This window comes from Polyodon spathula, chromosome 24, assembly GCF_017654505.1.
Source record: "Polyodon spathula isolate WHYD16114869_AA chromosome 24, ASM1765450v1, whole genome shotgun sequence".
NCBI classification, from domain to species: Eukaryota; Metazoa; Chordata; class Actinopteri; order Acipenseriformes; family Polyodontidae; genus Polyodon; species Polyodon spathula.
This window is the reverse complement of record NC_054557.1, coordinates 16,492,395-16,499,949: the sequence shown is the minus strand read 5'-3', so window position 1 is coordinate 16,499,949 and position 7,555 is coordinate 16,492,395.

The window sequence follows — 7,555 nt, the reverse complement described above, 5'->3', positions numbered from 1 at the left end:
TGGAGGGAAGGTGGTAATTTACAACTTTGCTGTTAGTTAAGAATCGACCGTGAGGTATTAGCAATTATAAACACTCGGAGTGGAACGGGTAAGAGACAAATGAGATCCTTCTCTGTCCAAAGGAAATGCGATAAAGGACGCACAGAAATAGTTACCGTGTTCATGTAAACAAATGAAAAAGGGATCTGTAGCTTACTGGCACACAGACAGCCATTCATACATTATTATAAATAATATGACATATGTAACGGTATTTAATACATTTCATTGGGCGTTTTCCTAATTCTAGATGCGCAGCGAGATAAACGAGCCCCCCCCCCCCCCCCCCCCCCCCCCCCCCCCCCCCCAGGCCCTAGGCCTATGGGGATTATATTTCCTTGTGTTTTTCTTTTTCACTGTTTACTTCAGTTTAACGACCATTTCTTTCTCGTCACCCGCGCTTTCCCTTACCTGCTCAGCTGATCCGCCAGTCTCCATTGCTCTCCGCAGCTCTGTAAACTACTTACAATTCACCAATAATAATAACGATGGTAGTAATTTTAATAGCAAGCGTATCACACCGTTCGAAAAGTATCTTCAGCCTGAAGAATCAGAGGAGCTTCAAAGTAAAGATGCTTACTGTGTAGAGATGCCGCTGTAAAGCGCTCCTCCTGTTTGATTCCTCGGTGCTGCGATACCTCCAACATTGTTTTGTTTTGCTGGAGTTGCTACACTTTTTTTCTTAATAAAAACGTTTTTATTAACTATATATATATATGTGTCTTTTTTTTTTTTGGCTGCAGTCTTGCTTAAAGTAAATCTGGACGCACTCTAATAAGTATCTAGCGATTTATTGGTTTCCAAATGAAAAGATGCATTCGATATAAGAGGCTAACTCAAAGTTCCTCAAACCGTGACTAGCATTTGCAAGAGCCTGTGCCAACACAAAGACAGTTCAAAGAATACCTTTAAAAATGCCCTCAGATATACATACACACAAACACACTCTCTCACTCCTGCCTCCACTGCAATTTTCTTTTTTTTCTCTCCTTTCTACAATTACAAAGCCCTGCGCCTCTTTGTAAGTCGATGCAGCTTTTTCGAGATGAACTTTGCCATTTCGGTTTCGACTGCCCCCCTTCTTTTACATCAATACAGAGAAAGCGGGACTAGTGGTGCGACCCACTGGGGGAACATGCTTTGCAGAAACAGTGATACAAAGTTATCATTAAAAGAAAAAGATAATATGCAGAACAAAATGACAAAGAAAAAAAGATTGGATTAAGAAGACAAGTGGAGGTAATACAGAACAGGGAAGAGCTGTCGATAAAAAAACAAACAAACAAACAAAAAAAACAATACTAATAATAATAAATAATAATAATAATAATAATAATAATAATAATAATAATAAATAATAATAAATAATAATAATTTAAAAAACAAACTAAATACAAACAACCTGCAAGACATACCGAACTGAGAAATCAAACTAATATATAAGCTATGTTTCACTGTATATTGGCAAAGTTAGAGAAAAGGCGAGGAGCAAGCGAGCTACAGAATATGCAGCCGAAGCATTTGTGTTGCCGGGGAAAAGGGGGCCGGCCGGACAGATGTCTGTGAGTCAGTGTGAGGAGCTTTTGCAGAGGGAATGCTAATGAGGGAAAATTAACCCGTCCGTTTGTTACATTGCAGGGGATCAATGCCTGACCAAACGCTTGAAAGGATGGCTTACTTCTGCTGCAAGTCTATGAGACAATCAGCCTGGAAAACCCGGGCAATTCTAGCACTGTACAGCATGCAGTATAGACGATGCTTACTGCCTATGGCGCCGTCCCATTGTTCCGACAGAAGCAGCATACTGCAGTGCAACTCTTATTACGCGACCTTGTGCGTTTGGATGCGTACCCACCGTATAGCAATCTGTATCTGTTACCCTAAATAAATAAAGGCATCTCATCAGATAATGTGTGTGGAGGAATATAAAAGATAAATGTTAAACAAAAACATTGCGAATTCTATTATTATTATTATTATTATTATTATTATTATTATTATTATTATTATTATTATTATTATTATTATTATTATTATTATTATTATATAACTTTGTTGTACACACTAAAATACTGGTATATTATGTAAACACTCTGTCAGTTCACCACAACTGTGTATTGCGCACATGTGATAAAAACATAAAAAAAGAGTTCTCAATTAGTGACGTTAGCGCCTGTTGGTTGAAGTCTTGGTGTAGTAAGGTACACTGGGAAATAATTAGTGGTGTTTAACAGTTAGGGCTGCAATGGAGAGCATTAAGCGAGGAATGACGCATAAACTCAGTCATGACATTTTTACACGCCTGTGTGTGTGTGTCATGTACTTAACAATAAAAAAAAAACCAGAAAGAATGACAACATGTTCATATCCAGAGAGAGAGAGAGAGAGAGAGAGAGAGAGAGAGAGAGAGAGAGAGAGAGAGAGAGAGAGAGAGAGAGAACGGGCGAGCATAAAAAATAGGCCCAGTGCATTGTAGTTTTCATAGGTGCACATTTCAAACAAAAAACAAAACAAAACAAAACAAAACAAAAAAAAACGATACCAGATAATGTCTGAAGTGATGGAGCATGTTTAATACAGTGTTCTGCAGTATCTACAGGGTTAAAGAATCACATACATATGTCCCTATTTAATACAATGAATGAACTGTAAGAAAACAAACCCTATAATATATTAAATATGCTGGGTTAATCTGCTTTTTTTCTGAGTGTGGATGTGCAATTAATATATATATATATGCAAACATGTACGTGTGATGACTGACTGACTTCTAATTGACACTGTTTTTGATTACATTCCTTCTGTTAAGTTAAATATTTTTAATGAACTAATTTAATATAGGTTCTGTTTAACTACTTAAAAATGAGATCCATAGACAAATATAACTTGTGCTATCTGAATGCAATTTAATAACATGTTTACATGTATTATAAAACCAAACACACCAAAAACAAATCTGTCAAACAATTGAAGTGTGTTGGGATTCATCACTGATCCCACGAGTGCAGAACAAAAATTCTAAAACTCAGAGACATGTGGAAAACGCGTGTGTGTTAAACAAAGGCGCTCAATTAAAAACACTACAACAAGTTTAATAACTTTTCACAATTTTAATTAGTCTTTATTCACTTTACAGTAAAAAAAAAAAAAAAAAACTGACTGCGATTTTTCCTTGATTGTTATTCGCACAAAATCCGTGTATTATAATTGCGGGGTGACAATTCTACAAGCTGTAGCTGCCTATGAACTTGGGGGGGGGGGGGGGGGGGGGGGGACCAACGGGACGGACGGACGGCTAAAATCTATTTTTAAACGGTTACTTCGGTTTGAAATCTTGAAGGTTCTGATAAACCATTTCCCCACAACCCCCTTCCCACATATTCCTTTGTATGGAAGTTGGCTCGAGGTCCTGGGAGGTCCCTGCGAGTGACAGTTCTGTGAATAGCGGGTAGATGGCACAATTTTCTTACATTTAGAGAGAGGAACGCACGCTGGGAGCACCGAGTCCATTTAAAAGCACTTTATTTAAAAGAACAAAGATAACTGACAGTCAGTGAAACTACAGATACATCTCAATGAAAACTGGAGGACAGAACGTATCGCACAAAGAGACCCTCAGAAATATGTTTTAATTAAATACACACACACACACACATGCACACACACACACACACACGGGAGAAAAAGAGCTAAAATGTATCTGGTAAACTCGCTTATTACAAAGAAATTACAACGCAAAATTAATTCAATGTCAGGTACAACATTCATTCGTGGGAAAAGAACAAACAAAGAAATAGAGACGTGTACATACATCCATAAATACATATATACATATATACATACATACATATATACATACATACATACATACATACATACAGGTCATATTTTTAGGTATGTTTGAACTCATACAAAAACAAGAATTACACTGTCAATTACACTAGTGTTCACAAGAAGCTGTCACGTTTATGTTGAACTCTTACACATTTAGTTTAGCACTTCCAAAAACAAAAACAACACAAAAAAGAAAATTTGCACCACAATGCAGAATGGAAGACCTGTGCTGTGTAATTGTTTAATGTTCCTCCACAGCACGGTTCCTGACCTCCATGGCTTTTGCCGGCCAGGTTGCAATTGGGCCTGGTGTTTTCTAGACCTCAGGATCTGCCTTGCCACAGAAATGTCGGGGTTCACGCGTTCCTCTGTCCTTAATAATGCGGAATGAGGACCCCCCTGTCTGGTATACTAACGGGGATTGGGTCTCACTGTCCTGGAGCCGAGATCAGGGTACTGACAGCCACGCTATATCTCCCCAGCACCCATGCAGGGGTCGCAGCGGTGAAAAAAGTGGGTGTTCCATTAGAAACACCCGGGGCACAGAGCAGAATTAGACTCGCCGACCGTACACGCAGTTATAGCACAATGGATCATTCACACGCTTATGCCATTAATAATAGTGCCCACTCCGATTTTATTTATTGGTTAATTTAGTATAGGTCCCCAAAATATGACAAACAGATTGTCAAAGACAAAAACACACAAAAGCCTTTCTCAGGAGTTTCGCGATGAAGGGAGGGTTTTAAACAGAGGTAATTGGAAACACTTATTTCGCAGACCTGTTCTCTATAGCTGTGCTAAAGGCGAGGCCCTGTTGATAAATCCATCATTCCCGTTTGGATTCGGGAGGCAGCAGACTGGCTGAATGTATCTTGCATTTGCAGCACGTTAATAGACATTTATTAAATGCTTTTAGAGAGAGACATGCGGCGCCTGATTACCTCCAGTTAGAGAGTGAACATAAAGGCACAAGTTAGCACCAATTTGCTAAGAACTATGGGGGAGGAACGAAACAGAGAATAATAACACATTGAAAGAAAGACAGGGATTAAACGAATAAGGTGCATCGACGACTCGACAGGGAAGAATAAAGGAAAGATAACAAGCGCGCAACAACACACACACACACACACACACACACACACACACACACACACACACACACACACACACACACACACACACAAACACACACACACACACACACACCACACACACACACACACACACACACACACACACACACACACACACACACACACACACACACACACACACACACACACACACACACACACACACACACACAAACACACACATATCTTACAGACTACGTGTTACATTCCTGTTCAAAATTAAGGAAACGCTTTTTGTATGATTTACTGATCGATCTAATTATTTTTTTTTTTCCCTTAAAAAATCCGGTTCCTTTTGACAAGAAATTCAACAGATTACTTCTGCCGCCTGTGACTTCAATGTCCATGCACTGGAAATGAAAAATCTACGGGGACTAGATAAACTTGTGTAAAATATTTAAGCCCAAGCGTGTCTTTAAAGTCGACTGGTGGGATCCTGTTACAGACTTGATAAGACTGCGCTAACATCCTCATGGAAAACTGGGCTTGATACAAACGGAACCCTGGCCATTTGTTTTTTGTTTTGTTTTGTTTTTAAAAATGGAACAAAGAATGGCTTTACACACACTTTTTTGTTAAACCTCATTTGTCTCATTTAAGGCTCGCTTATGAGGCTATTATTTAAATATCTTTCAATCACTCACGGATTGCATGTTTCCTCACACTTACATCGCCGCACGAAGGCTATATCTACAGCACACTGCGGTTTAGATGTGTCTGAACCAACTGTAACACAGATACCATTTATTACAGCAGCTCTTCATCAGAAAGGCCTAAAAACAACATTGGAATCCACTCGGCGCTTTGAGTGAAGTTTTATACCCCCCTGCTCAAACTGCATGTAGTAGGTTTTGCTTGTGCAAAAATGCTGCTATGCAACTGTTTACAACTGCACACGAATGTCAGCGCAGACTATAGATTTTAACAAACCAATAAGGTTGATATTAAAATATATTATATATATCTATATATATATATATATATATATATATATATATATATATATATATATATATATATATATATATATATATATAGATATATATATATAAAAGGGGAAAAGTGGCTTTGCTGTGCTCCATCATCTCACCCCTAAAGTTTTGCAGAAGAAAATAAATGAAAGTGACATTGTACTGGGGGAGAGCTCATTAGCTAGTTGTCCACCCCTAATAAAGGAACAGAAGTGCAAATTATAGAGTTCAGCGCGAACACACGCACTGTCAAAATCACTCCAGTGCCGTCATGAGCCAAATTATTGCAAACCCGCTCGGTAATATACATATTATTCTTTCTCTCTGATTTTTTGTTGCTTTTTTTTTGCTGCATGTTACAATCTTGTTGTTATTTAAATTGCATGGTCGCAGATATATTACATATAAGTACACATGTCCATATTTAATCAGATGTAATTTATTGAAATGCTATATTTTTTACATCGGCTTTATATATTTAAGTAAAAAGAGAATGTTTATTTTATTTTTTTCCTATCAGAAAGAGAGTTCCAAATGCTGCGAAATCAAAACGGGTTTTGACAAAATGCGGCTTCTTCGCGTTCAAATGCAACACGATCTTTCTAAAGTGTTTATTAAAGAGAATAATAACCAAAATTTACATTGACAAAAAGAAAAAAGAGAACACACTTGGGAACACATGGTTTTGTATGTTACATACCTAGCCTATTTATTTATTTTAAAAACGAAAAAAAAAAAATCTAAAATAGTATTTATAAACTTTATTTGTGGATTTTAAAATGCCATGTTTCAACCCGTTATTTGTTCAAAGCAACTCCACAACAGATAAGCTGCAAACCTATAGGCGGTGAGCGTATAGTGCATGCCTTTGCGTGTAAAAGAACCCCCCCCCACCACCACAAAAAAAAAAAAGGTCTTAAAAAACAATCATATATCAAGTAAACGTTTTTAACCTGGGTCCAGTTACACCAATCCAGTACTAACTGCTCTAAAACGAGCGCGCAATTAGATTTAGCTGACTTTCTACATTAATTAGGCTGAAGCATAGTGCCTTTTGAAATTTGAAAAGATGGGGGGAAATAACCATGAGAGCTTTATTTAAATAAATAAACAAATAAATAAATAAATGTACCAGTGTGTGTTTATTTGGCTAATACAGAATAACCTTGTTTAAGTCACCTCTATTGCAACTCACGATGACTTTCTGATTTCAAAATATCTACACGCATAATGTTCAATAATTGTTCCTGACTCTATATGCGTTACCTTTCAATATGAATTATTAAACTGTCCATTTAGTATTCGCTGTTATAAAGCCAAATCGTGATTGTTGTTATGCGACTGGACCACATACGGTGTGCGCATTGTATATTCGACTATCCAACAATATTAATAATACAACGTTAGACCCCGCATATACAGTGCACGCTTTATTAATAGCAGCATTAGGTTCCAGATTGAATCTGTATTGAAACATAATAATGTTAAACAAAAGGCCATTCCATAGAAAGCGTAACAAATCTGCGCCTTAGCAAAAAATAAACAAATAAATAAATAAAACGAAACAAACAA